At 37.8% G+C, this 13603-nt stretch overlaps 1 long non-coding RNA gene across 1 annotated transcript; it reads right to left on the reverse strand.

Moving 5' to 3' along the window:
* Positions 1–1656: 1656 nt before the first annotated feature.
* Positions 1657–10928, reverse strand: LOC139354132 (uncharacterized). Its single transcript, XR_011605211.1, has 2 exons — positions 7999–10928; positions 1657–7862 (listed from the first exon to the last, which is right to left on the reverse strand). It is a non-coding gene; the product is annotated as an uncharacterized lncRNA (long non-coding RNA).
* Between the last annotated feature and the right edge of the window lie 2675 nt (positions 10929–13603).

Below are 13603 nucleotides of genomic sequence, written 5' to 3' on the forward strand. Positions count from 1 at the left end.
CTGCTCACTACATAGATCCCTCAATAGACCTTAGCCACAAAACAATAAGCTGGTCCTCACTATCCTAACACAGAAGAGATACGTTTAACTCGGAAAACCCCATTAGCACCATTAAAAACCCTTCCAACATTAACAAAATCCTTTCCTTCCTTCGTAAAATTTATTTATCCCATACCATTTAAGAAAACTTTGTCGATATAGTAAAACCCATACGAGCCGAAAGCATTTGTTGCTAGCGCTCTAATTTTGAGTTAGCTCATAGTTTTACACTGTAAGTTAGCTTTATATAAATAAATAAATATGATAGAAATAAACTTCGAAGCCTATTTGAAGAAATCACTGCCAGAGATGATCAACTTAAAGACATTTAAAAGCTTTGTACAGTACCAAAATAGTTTGAAATCGTATTTAAAATGTCTGATTTTACGAAAGCACTCTACTAATTGCCCACAATTTTATACCTTCGAACATTAAAACCAGCTAGTAAGGGCCTGTTTCTCGAGTGCCGGCTAACATTTCTCGAACAAAAAAGTCTCTACTAAGAGATTTTGGCTTTCTCGGGCCTCAATGTGAGAGCTAACTTTGACAGGGACTCAGACTCCCTGTTAAATATTTTTTGTCTCGATATAGTGACAGCTGATTTCACAAAACCAACAAAGAGGGAGACAAAATAGCGCAGCAGTTTTTACGTTTTTCTGAAAATTTAAGCCATAATGAATAAAAATAGAGTTTTGCTCAATGGATTTTTTTGCTGACTTGGACGAGGATAACTTTATACAACGATTCCGATGGAATAAAGCTACATGCAAAAAAAGTATTAGCGAAAGTAAATAGCGTAATATTCACTAATACTAACCGGTTATATCCTTAAATCATGTAAAATTAGCCAAATATTAACTATTAAATTCTTGTTGGCTCTACAATTCTATGCAAGCGGCAGCTTCCTAATTACGGCAGGAGACTTCTGTGGTGTCAGCGTTCCCTCTGGATCCCTAGCGGCCATAGAAGTATTAGGAGCGATTGCGATCCTGGGCCAGGAATTTATACATATATAGAATTGATGAGCCGAAGACACAACGATGGACTCTTAAAACAGCAAAGTTTCCCAACGTTCTTGGTGCCATAGATTGCACGCATGTCCGTCTGCAGTCCCCGGGTGGAGACAACGGAGAATTGTTTCGAAACAGAAAAGGATACTTTTCATTGAGTGTTCGGGTTATATGCAACGCCAAGCTTCTGCTAACAAATTTGGTGGCCAGGTGGCCTGGATCTTCACACGACAGCACCATTTTTAACAACAGTCGCCTTAAATATCGTCTCGACAACGGCGAATTTAAAAACCATTCTATTTAGAGATTAAGTATATGATGACTCCATTTCTAAATCCTAGAACTAAAGCTGAGAGACTATACAATGAGTTACAATTACGAACTTGGAATACAATATAACGCAGCATTGGGGTTTTGAAAAGACGGTTTCCAGTTTTATCTACGGGCATGCGAATTTCTTTAAACACGGCAATGGCAGTAGTAGTCGCATGCGTATTTTTGCACAATATTGCCATTTTGGAAAATAGTCCCATATCTGATGAGGAAGATATAAGCCAAGAAGAAACTCCCAATATTGATGAAACGGAACAGGAAAACAGGAACGATGTGACGATATGATTTAATTTTTGTTTTATTATCAATAATGATGATTATAACTTATTTCAGAATATGAATTCAGCCTTTTCGGATTTCAGTATCACTAAGTATCAGCATTAGTAAAATATAAAGAAAAAATATTAATCACCAAACTTGAATATCTTCCTGGCTTTTGTCTGTTCTGTCTCCATTTCAAGCAGATCGATTTTTAATTTTAAGTTTCGGAGGTCAGCCAGTTGCTTTTCCACTTTTTACACACTGGAGTGTTTCTCTGCAGGTCGCTCGTTTTCAGCCCTATAGTAATCTTGCTGAAGCTTAAGCAAAACTGTCTTCTTCTGCTCCTCTCTTTCGAGAGTCACACAGTTCCTGCGACTTCTTATTCTTTGTTTGATTCTATCCTTGAAACCCCACTTCCTTACGCGGCATATCCTCTAGTAGCACGGGATCTTCCTAAAATTATTAAAGTATGTTATAAGAATACACACAATTTATTTATGTGTGCGTGTGATTTCCTGGAAGCGTCACACTATTTCGTCAGAATCCAGATTTCACGTGTTGTCTCTTGTATTCGTCCTGTGGTCCTCCCACAGCATGTATAATGTGCTCGGCGCAATACTACACTTCCCACCAACTCACAAACCAAGTTAAATACACTTTATGTATAGTTTTAGATATATATTTTGAGTTCCTTGGATCACGTCTTGTCACTTCAAAATTATGCGGAATAAGTGAGAGCTGAACCAGCTCATCGGAACCAAAACGATATTAGTCTTCCAGTAGTGAGCAGAATACTTTTGCTTATACGATATTCTTATCGATATGAAGTAATGTCATATTCCAACACACCTCCTCAAAAGTCTGATGCTCATGATTTATAAATTTAAAGTTTAATAAAAAATTTGAAATTTGAATTGGCAAGACAAGATATTTCTGGGAGTGCACATTGAGCCAACATTTGTTGCTTGAATTGGGGAAACCCAGCAAAACCGAATTAGGTCAATCTTCAAATTAATACAAAGAAAAATGATTATTCAAAATGACAAAATGATGTGATGCAAAATTAACATACAAAACAATTAAAGGCAATTTCAGGAAGTAGTCTTATAAATTTGAAAATTATAAAGTAATTAGGAATATCTTCTGTTTCCAAACTTAATAACTAGAAAATATAACAGATTTTAAATTCAATAACATAGTTTCAAAAAATTATTCTTTTAAATGATAAATTAAATTATGTCTTCAACTTTTATGTAAGTATATAAAAAAATTGTCGTAGGCATCCATCAATCGGTTAAGCCAAGACGCTGTCTTAGTTGTGCGAAGCGTGGAGCTGGGAGTGGTTTTGTTAATATATCCGCCAGTTGATGATCTGTAGAAATATACTCAAGTTTTATTAGTTTATTTTCATCTTGTTCACGTGAAAATTGATATTTGATGTCTATATGTTTTGAACGTTTGTGGCAAGAGGGGTTGTTGGCGATACTAATACAGCCCTGATTATCTTCAAAAATTGTAATAGGTTGCTTTAGATTTATGTTCAAACTTTCTAGTAAAGTTTTTAACCATAGGGCTTCCCTTACAGCCTCAAACAATGCCATATATTCGGCTTCGGTTGATGATGCTGCCACTGAATTCTGTTTTCTAGTACTCCAACAAATCAGGTTTGTTTTAAACATCTTGAAAAGATATCCTGTTGTACTTCTCCTATCCAATTGACTTCCACCCCAATCTGAATCTACATATCCAACAAAGAAGTCGTCATTCTTCTCAGTTTTAGTGAATGTTAGCTTAAAATCAATAGTACCTTTCAGATATCTTAATACCCTTTTTAAGCATAGCCAAAGCTCTTTATTATTTTTCTGACTATACCGACTCAAAAGATTTACAGATATACTGAGATCTGGCCTTGTACATAGCATTACATACATATGGCATCCAATCAAACTTTGACAAGGAGAATCGTCTCTTTCATCAGAGTCTAATAAATCAAAGTTCAGTTTACTTGGAAGTGGTAAAATTACAGAATTACATTGCTCCATTTTAAATTTTAATAAAATATTTTTAATATAAGCTGATTGGTCTAATTCCACTTTACTTTCTTTTGTGTGTATTTTAATACCAATAAAATACTTAATTTCCATTAAATCTGTCATTTGAAACTTGCTCATTAAATATGACTTAAATTTATTCATTGTTAAAATGTTTTCTGTACAAATAACCAAGTCATCTACGTATAACAAAACATATATATTTTTTAAAATAGTCCCTTTATCCAAAATATATATACATCTATCTACAGGTGAATTTTTAAAACCAATATCTTTTAAAGCCTTTTCAAACACTTTAAACCAACATCTAGCCGCCTGCTTAAGACCATAAATTGCTTTATTCAATTTACAAACATGCTGCTATTACAAGACAGTCCTTGAGGAACTCTCATGTATATTTCCTCTTTTAAATCTCCATTTAAAAAAGCAGTTTTTACATCCATATGATGTACTTTAAGGCTATACTGGTTTGAAAAAGACATTATAAGTCTGAAACTTGCAATTCTAGCCACAGGGGCAATGTTTCGTCGTAATCGATTAAATATTCCTGTGTAAATCCTCGTGCTACAAGTCTGGCTTTATATTTTACTGGTCTACCAAACTCGTTCTGTTTTATTGTAAATATCCATTTACAATCGACTATGTTTTTGTTTTCAGGTCTTTCTACCAGTGACCATGTTTTGTTAATTTCACGAGAATTAAGCTCATCTTCAATAGCTGCTCTCCACTGTTCTTTATCACTCCTATTATTAATTTCATCAAAAGATATTGGAGCACTACCTGTTTAAGTTTGCGCATTCATAACACAAATTTTAATCATATCTCTATATGACAATTTGGGCTTTTCTTTTAGTCTATTGCTTTTTCGAATTTGAGTATTAGAGACACTTGGTTCACCTTCAGATAAAACACCAGATATCTCTGGATCGGCATTTTCCACTTCATTCTCCACTTCATTTTCAATTTCACTAGGCTGCACATCTGATACTACCATATCAGTGTTTTTCTGAACCGTTTCACCCTCAATAAGACCAGAGTCTTGAAAAGCAGGTTCAATATTTTCTTCAAGAATGGGAAAATCCATGTTGTTATCAACATCCACAGCTCTAGACATTATCCTGCTTGATTCATCAAACACTACATCTCTTGCAATAACAAATTTGTTATTCTCCACATCCCATACTTTATATCCATTTGGTTTATACCCGACAAGTATACCTTTCCATGATTTGTCATCAAATTTTCTTTTTCTCGTTTTATTGAGAACATATACTGTCGAACCAAAAACTCTTAAGTACTTCAGGCACGGCTTTTTGCTGTGCCACATTTCAAAAGGAGTCTTTCTGCATTCATGTAATGCACTAGTTGGGCTTCTATTAATAAGGTAGGTGGCTGTTAGCACTGCTTCACCCCAGAAAGTTTTCTGAATCTTGCCCCCTATAACTAAAGCTCGAGCTTTTTCCGTTATAGATCTAATCATCCTTTCGGATACACCATTTTGTTGTGGAGTATGTGGAACCGTCAAGTGGTAACTAATGCCTTTTTCAACACAGAACTCTTTCATTTCATTCGATAAATACTCCCTTCCATTATCAATATAAAGGTTAACTATATTTAAATTAAACAAAGCATGCGTTTTAGCTACATAGTCTTGAAATACACTAAAAACTTCTGACTTATAACTCGACAGGTAAGTTACACAATAATGCGTATACTCATCAACAAAAACTACATAATAATTCTTATGATCAACAGTAGATGGGGTTATTGGACCACACACATCAGAATGTACCACAAATAATGGTCGATTTATGTGGTCCTTATTTTTAAATTTATTAAAACTTAATCTCGCCTGCTTTCCCTTGACACAAGCTTCACATAATTCATTTTCTGGTTTTATGTTATTCAGCAAATCTGTATCGTCAAACATATTTTTGGTTTTAATTTCTAAAAACTTTCCCTTACTCAAATGACCTAGCCTCTCATGCCACAAACTATATTTATTATTTTTAGCTGCATTTGCAATACAAGCTAGTTTATTAGAAAAGAAATTAACCAATGGAACATTTCCAAATATACTTCCATTCGTACAATTATTTTACCTTTTCTAACAGTTACACCTACTGGGTGAAATACAATGGTAAGGCCTGCCTCCTGCATTTTTTTAACTGAGATCAAGTTCTCAGGGATATCAGGACAGTATAAGACATCTTTAAGCTCAATTTTCTCATTTGAATCTGTGTACAGCTTCACTGTTCCTTTCTTAACTGCATAAATGAATACATCGTTCTTGGCAACAGAAATTTTAATAGGTTCATCTAGTTCAGTGATAGTTGTAAACAAACTCTCATTGTTGGCCAAATGGTCTGATGCGCCAGAATCCAATAAGAACGCTATTTGCGCGTCTCATCATAAATGCGATCCCATTATGATTTCCTTGGCTTTGTGTAGATGTCATCTGCGCCTGTTTGCCATTTCCATGTTTTTCCTTTTCCCTTTTTAGAGCAAAGCAATCTTTTTTAATGTGACCACTCTTGCCGCAATGAAAACATTTTTTCTGGAGCTTTGAAATTCTATTTGTTGCAAATTTGCTACTTTTCTTATAAGAAAATTGAGGCTTACTGTCCTTTTTTACAGCCTGCATAACCTTTAGACTGGTATCTTTGCTAATATTTTTTAGCTTGATCTCGTGATCCAACAGACGATTTTTTACAAAGGCCAAGGTTAATTTGTTTTCTGCTAAAGTTTCTATTGCCGTTATAACGCCGTCATACGAAGATGGCAGTGTTAGTAGTAAATGCGAAACCTTGTCCATTTCTTCAACTTTAGCACCTGAGGCTAGCAATTCGGCAATGAGTTCGTCAAACAAATTAAAATGGCTTAATAACTGAGAATCGCTCTTAAGTTTTAAAGATAGGAGTTGCTTGCGTGTAGACAACTGTGAGGCCAAACTCTTCCTCTCATAGATTGAATCTAAATTTTGGAAAACCTGCTTTGCAGTATCTTCACTTTTAGCAAAACCTAAAAACGAGTCACTTAAGTACTTAATGATCACGCTTTTTGCGCATTTCTCCTTTTTCTGCCATTCAACCAAATCTTCTTCTTCTTCTTCTTCTTGGTCTATAACCTTCAACACATCTATTTCGTTTAACAATGCCCTTATACGAAATTTCCAGATGGAATATTTTTCTCCATCAAATGGCCTTATATTTCGTTTATTGGTTTTCTCCATTTTTTTGTTTAATATATATAATAAAATGATACTTTTACTTAGCTGCAGTTATGGCGTGGTCTGGGCCCATAACCTATAAGAATACACACAATTTATTTATGTGTGTGTGTGATTTCCTGGAAGCGACACACTATTTCGTCAGAATCCAGATTTCACGTGTTGTCTCTTGTATTCGTCCTGTGGTCCTCCCACAGCATGTATAATGTGCTCGGCGCAATACTACACTTCCCACCAACTCACAAACCAAGTTAAATACACTTTTTGTATAGTTTTAGATATATATTTTGAGTTCCTTGGATCACGTCTTGTCACTTCAAAATTATGCGGAATAAGTGAGAGCTGAACCAGCTCATCGGAACCAAAACTATATTAATGTTACCAGTAGTGAGCAGAATACTTTTGCTTATACGATATTCTTATCGATATGAAGTAATGTCATATTCCAACATATGTACACATAGGAGTATTTCAAAATGTACTTCAGTTTTACAACCTGTAGTACACTGGTATCGTATGAGCTGCAGTTATTGTTAGCGGCGTTCAAACTAGGTGGTTCTTTATCCTTATCGTCGATCGAACAATATATATTGCGGACTAGAAAGATATTGTAAAGGTTATTTAAACCATCCATTATACGCAAGTATATTTTTCAACCCAGTGGCGGAAGTTTGGATACTGCTGCCTATCCTTTCGGAGATTGCGGAAACGGAAGTGGAGGGTGCGACTCCTCCACCAGTGCGGTGTCTTTCAAGTTTCTCGGCAGCAAATTCACTTCGGGTTCTCTTTTTTAGATGGTCATATTTGTCCCTCAAATTTTTTCACGTCCGTTCTATTCCAGATTGGGCAGCAAATTTCTCAGCAAAACGTTTCCAGACACCTACTTTCTCCATCCAGGTTACGTCACCACTCTTTTTATTTTCCAAAATGTGCTTTACACTGTCCACAATGAAAAGTATATTTCAAAGTTTTATTTATTTCGCCAACAGTTGGTACCTTAACTGCTACTTGACTATTACTAAACTAAATACTAAGGGACGGAAGGTAATTGTAAAGGGTTTTCTTTATTAATTACCTGGGGGAGCATGGGTCCAGTGGCATGTGAGATGGAAGTTTGTTCTAGAAGAATAATGCTCTACACACAGGCTCATTAAAAACTGTATAGGCTCTGTGAATAAAAAAAGGTTCAAATGACTTTATAGACCTACCAGGCACGGAAAAGCTTATGCTGCTCAGCAATGCAGGGCAGTCTATTTTGGAGGACAGCAGGTAACAAATAAAAACTAGTGCGCTAGTTGTTCTACGATCTTGTAGGGAAGAATGGTGCACAAGACGACATTTCCCTGAGTAAGAGGAGACCGGGTCATTAAAGTTTAAAGAAAGAAGGGCAAAAGGTAGGCATTTTTTTGAACACGCTCAATACGATTGATGTGTGTAGTACTAGTGGGACTCCAGACAAACGAGGCATATTCCAATCTGGACCTAATGAATGAAGAAAAAAGGCTTAGTTTAGTGTACGGATCTTTAAATTGCGTGGAATTATGTTTAACAAACCCATACATAGCGTATGCCTTTGGAAAGAGACTTGTTAAAGATGATTTTAAGGGGCTCACAAAGAACACCTATATAGTTTTTCAAAATAAATGGAGAAAGGCCATCGCAGTCTAATTTTCCTGAATCCTTAAAACTCTCAGGCGCCATATAGCAGTCAGAATCAGTGACATCTAAGCACCCAATATTTAGCATCGTGGCAATGGCACTGAGTGAATCATCGTCATTCCACAGTGCGCTCGGTTGAAAGTTAGATGCAAAGTACTTAGCAAATAGATTAGCGACCCAAATATCCGAGGAAGCTGAAAGACTTTTAAATGACATATGGGAAGGAAAGTAAGAGGTTGTTCATTTAGAATTGACAAAGTGCCAGAATGCTTTAGGATTGGTAATTAATTTACGGTATATATTAGCAATATATTGGATGTATAAGAATTTATTAAGGAACTCAAACTATGTTGCTTGTAACGACCAAAGTCAGCAGCATCACCGCTTTCTATGTAGCGCTTATGGAAGTTATTTCTGAAATTTTTATATTTTTTCAAAGGAATCCATGTTGAGCCAGGTTTCAACAAAAATGATGACGTCGTGATCACCATGAGACGTTGCCTGGAAAATGGATTAAGCTTTCGTTCGCATACCACAGACATTTTGAAAATAAATATTGAAATTTGTATTGTTGCAGCATCATGGCCCGAATAATACTAAAATTATTAGTAAACACCTTCAGTAAAGTAGTAGTACGGATACGAATAGGCTGGTGATCGTCGCTCCAAATATTAGGTGGGCGTCAATATTAGCATTCAAAATATAACTGCCCGCAGGTGAAACCACTCCTGGTAATAACGAGCGAGAATGTACTACATCTGCCGCAGTCCATTATTGTTGTTGATGGCGAGAGCATCTCCAGAGAGCACCTTCAGAGAGAGCACTCTGAGAGGCTCGCCATCCAGCCAAATGTGTCGAGAAAAGTTGTTGTAGAAAGTCGAACGTCAAAAAGGTAGAGAGGGAGAGCGCATATATATTAGGCGATGAAGAGTAAGAATCCAGCCGATGTTCTAGGAACTTCGGGAGAGAGACGGAAGATGATGAAAGCGCAACTCCGAGGAGCGCGCCAATATTAGGGCCAGGCGGACGGCAAATGTCGCGCAAAGCGGACAACAAAAGCTCCGGATGATGTTGTTGATGGTGCAACGGGAGAAAGGCGCAAGATGATGAGAGCGTAACAACGTGGAGCGCGCCGATATTAGACCCAGGCGGACGGCGAATGTCGCGCAAAGCGGACAACAAAAGCTCCAGCAGGTGTTCTTCATGGTGCAACGGGAGAGAGGCGCAAGATGATGAGAGCACAACTCCGAGGAGCGCGCCGATATTAGAGCCAGGCGGACGGCGAATGTCGCACAAAGTGGACAACAAAAGCTCTGAGTGTTGTTGATGGTGCGTTAGGAGAGAGACAGAAGATGATGAGAGCGCAGTGAGAAAGGCAAGCAGCTGCCGATGTTGTTGCGAAAACGCCTTGCAGAAGATGTCCCACAAAAGTATCGAACACTAGGGGTTTATTGATGGATGACTTGATGCTGAAGTTTGTCCAGGCTCCGGCAAATTTGATATGATTCCATTCCCTACCACAATGGCCCGTTCTCTATGAATAAATCTTTTGACCTTAACTGAGTTCGGCCAGAAATCGTTTTTGAAGGCTGAATCGTAAAGCTGATCGGCGATACCAAGCTTGAAATTTACAAACTTTGTTACGTGGGCATATTAGTGCCCGAGTCCTGACAAGGACTTGGGCCGAGGGAGAAGCGTCCGATATTCAGGTACCATTTGCCGGCATAAGCTACGTCGTATTCGGGTCGTGGGATCTTGGTAAGCCTCTCTCCTCTCCAACATAATGAGAGTAAATATTAAAAGTGCCTGGAAAAATAATATTAGTCATAAAGTTCGTCAGTCATCAGTCCACACTGCCCAACAAGCTTAGCTGTCGCTTGATCGCATTACGATCGGGCTGTGTTTTGGTCATATTCCCTCCCCTTCATACATTCGTGTGCCAATGGATCGTCGCGGGCAGCGCAATACGATCCCCTATTGTCAAGGTTGTCCGTCAAAAGTTATGTCATTGCTCTTGACCCATTCCACTTCTCGCGTCAGCACACCCCCTTAATGAAGCTGTAGCACACCATGGTTTCGAATTCTTTTTCACATTATAAATTTATTAAATAATATTTATGTCGGCGTGTGCCGGGGTTGAGTAATATTGGCTAATTCATATAGGGATTAAATAAATTGACAATTATTGTATTAGTGGAGAGTATCGACTTTACCACCTGTGAAGGTTCACACATCAGCAAAATGCTGACTTTTTACGACTAAAAACGTCGCTCAAAGGGCTCTAGCAATTGTACATACAATTACAAGGCTGATACTTGCCGCTGAAAAATTAACATTTAATTATTATGTATAAAAAAGGTAGAAAAAGGTATAAGAAGAAAAGTATATCTAAATGATTATATATATGAAACAATTATTAATTCTTTGTCTTAACTAGGAAAGTATTAACATTGCCCAAAAATAAATTCTTATCTAGACGGGAGAGGACAATGACCGTTGGAACGGTAGAGATAAATATTGCCTTTTCGGTCATATTACAGTGGGCAAGTGGTGAAAAATCTAGACGGAAGGTCTCAATATATAAATGCTCCAATTCATTTACTGTTATTGGTAGGGTTGCTTTTGATAACAAGTATAGAATTCTTATGTTAAATTGTGAATCAGTGTCTATAGTTTTTGCTAAAGCTTCTGAGGTAATCATGGTGCACGGATATATATATATGTATTTATTAGAAGGGAACCGTGTTCCGTCGAACTTACCCTCCTTTTAATCCTGGGCGATGAGATCTCGACGCTCCGGATCCTGGGCTTTGGGAGATTTTATAATTGGCTTATATATATATATACGTGCAAGACTTGATGGCGGTTTACAAAAACAAAACACAAAAATAAGTTACACAAAAAAAACAACACTATCGCTGTATAGATATGTATGTATTATGCATCGTATGAGAGTTCCACTGCGGCGCACGTCAGTTCCATTGCTCGAGCTGGGGCTGGTCGGTGCAGCTCCAATTTCTTGTTTACGTATGTATTTGATGGTTCTGTTTACACTTGCATTCAGAAATGCATGTACTCGCAAATTGCTTGTAATTGTTTTTGGCGATTCACTTTTTGTTAACTTTGAATGCAGTTTATTTGCCTTTTATTGGTTTTTATTGTTTTTTTGTTGTTTCACTTCACTGCAACTGCTCAGCTTATGCTCCGATGTGGGTCACCACTTTCTCCAGGGCGTGATGTTGGTTGCGGCGTCTCTGAACAGAGCGCTTGTACATCTTAACCACCTTAAGGATCACTAGGACTAGGAGTAGTCGAACAATGAGCTTCATGGTCCTGTTGACATCGTTTGCTGCCCATCTTGGGGTCCTTAGACCATGCACTTGGTTCACTAGTCCTTTTCGTCCTTCAGGATTTTTTGCAGGTTGACTTCCTCTAGAATGTGGTCGATCGCAGGACCAGTAATCAGGACTTTCTCCTGAGTGAAGTTGATTCTAGGGAAACGGTCAAGACATCCTTCTGGACAACAGCCTTCTTCCAGTCGTGGTCTGTGTTGATAGTAGTTGTACTTCTAGACCACTGTCAGGGAGAGATCAGAAAAATTTCTGTCTGACTTCTCTATTTGGCTGGGGTCTTTTATACCGGACTAGAGCTTTCGCTAGCCCCCCCATATTGAATGAATTAACTAGGTGTTCCAACCTAGGGGTACTGTTTCTCTATTTCCCCTATCTTAGGAGTCAACGGCCGGCTGGTGCACTTTGCGGTTACGAGCAGGTCGATCGTGGTCGTTGTTCTGGCCACGCGACACCCATGAGTTGTCGAATTGTTTTTGCTGTTTTGCCCTTATCAATCGGAGTGTGGTTAGTCATTAGGGCCCATACCCTCAACTTAAGACAGTTGTTAATCTTTGTATGGGGAGGGCGTACGTAACAGACAAAAGATATGGCTCATAATAAAATATATAATATAGCACAAATGAAAAATAATATATAAAAAAACAAGGAAGAACGCTATAGTCGAGTACCTCGACTATCAGATACCCGTTACTCAGCTAAATAGAGATATGCAAGTAGCAAAGCGAGATTAAAATACGCCACCTACCGGCGGTATACAGATTTAAGCGTTATGGGCGTTAGATTGGGCGTGGTAAATTTTTTTTTGGGTCAATCGGTAGTTATTGATGAGAACATTACATTTAAAGTTAAAATTTTTATTCTAGCATCAAAACTGTAGGAGCCACAGTTTTGGGCGGTTTGTGGGCGTTAGAGTGGGCGTGGCACTCTACTGAAACAAACTTGCGCTGCGTAAGAAGCTCAGGAATCTGCACGTCAAATCTCAATAGCCTAGCTCCCATAGTTTCCGAGATCTCAACGTTCATCCGGACAGACAGACGGACAGACGGACAGAAAGACAGACGGACATGGCTAGATCGACTCGGCTAGTGATCCTGATCAAGAATATATATACTTTATGGGGTCGGAAACGCTTCCTTCTGCCTGTTACATACTTTCCGACAAATCTAGTATACCCTTTTACTCTACGAGTAACGGGTATAAAAATGCAGAAGTGAGTAAAAGCTAAAAAGTTGAGAATAAAATTGCTGAGTGTGCCATAACCATGGTTTTTGACCGGGGGCTACTGAGCTGAAAAGTGAAAAGTTTTCCCATTTCCCGAAGAAAAAAAATATAAAAAGTTTAAGAATTTTTTTTTGTTTTGTTCTGTTTTTTTTTGTTTTTTTGTTTTACTTATTTATTATACATTTATTTAAGTACTAGACATAGTTCTTAACTCAAGGTTTTCTTAGTATAAGTATTATGTCTTCCCGCCAACTTTCTGGTGAAGCGGTTCATGTGCCGCCCCACCTTTTGTTGATTCTCTTGTATTTTGAATATTTGCCTTTGCGTCCTAATAGGTTGTTCCTGGACTTGGAGCAACTGACTTCGGTCATCCCTCTGATTCTGGGTCCTTCGTCTGATCTCTTGCTCCAGTGTTCCTCGTTCTTGCAGATCGGTTTGTGGCATTGA

The sequence above is a fragment of the Drosophila suzukii genome (assembly GCF_043229965.1).
Source record: "Drosophila suzukii chromosome 2 unlocalized genomic scaffold, CBGP_Dsuzu_IsoJpt1.0 scf_2c, whole genome shotgun sequence".
In the NCBI taxonomy this organism is placed as follows: domain Eukaryota; kingdom Metazoa; phylum Arthropoda; class Insecta; order Diptera; family Drosophilidae; genus Drosophila; species Drosophila suzukii.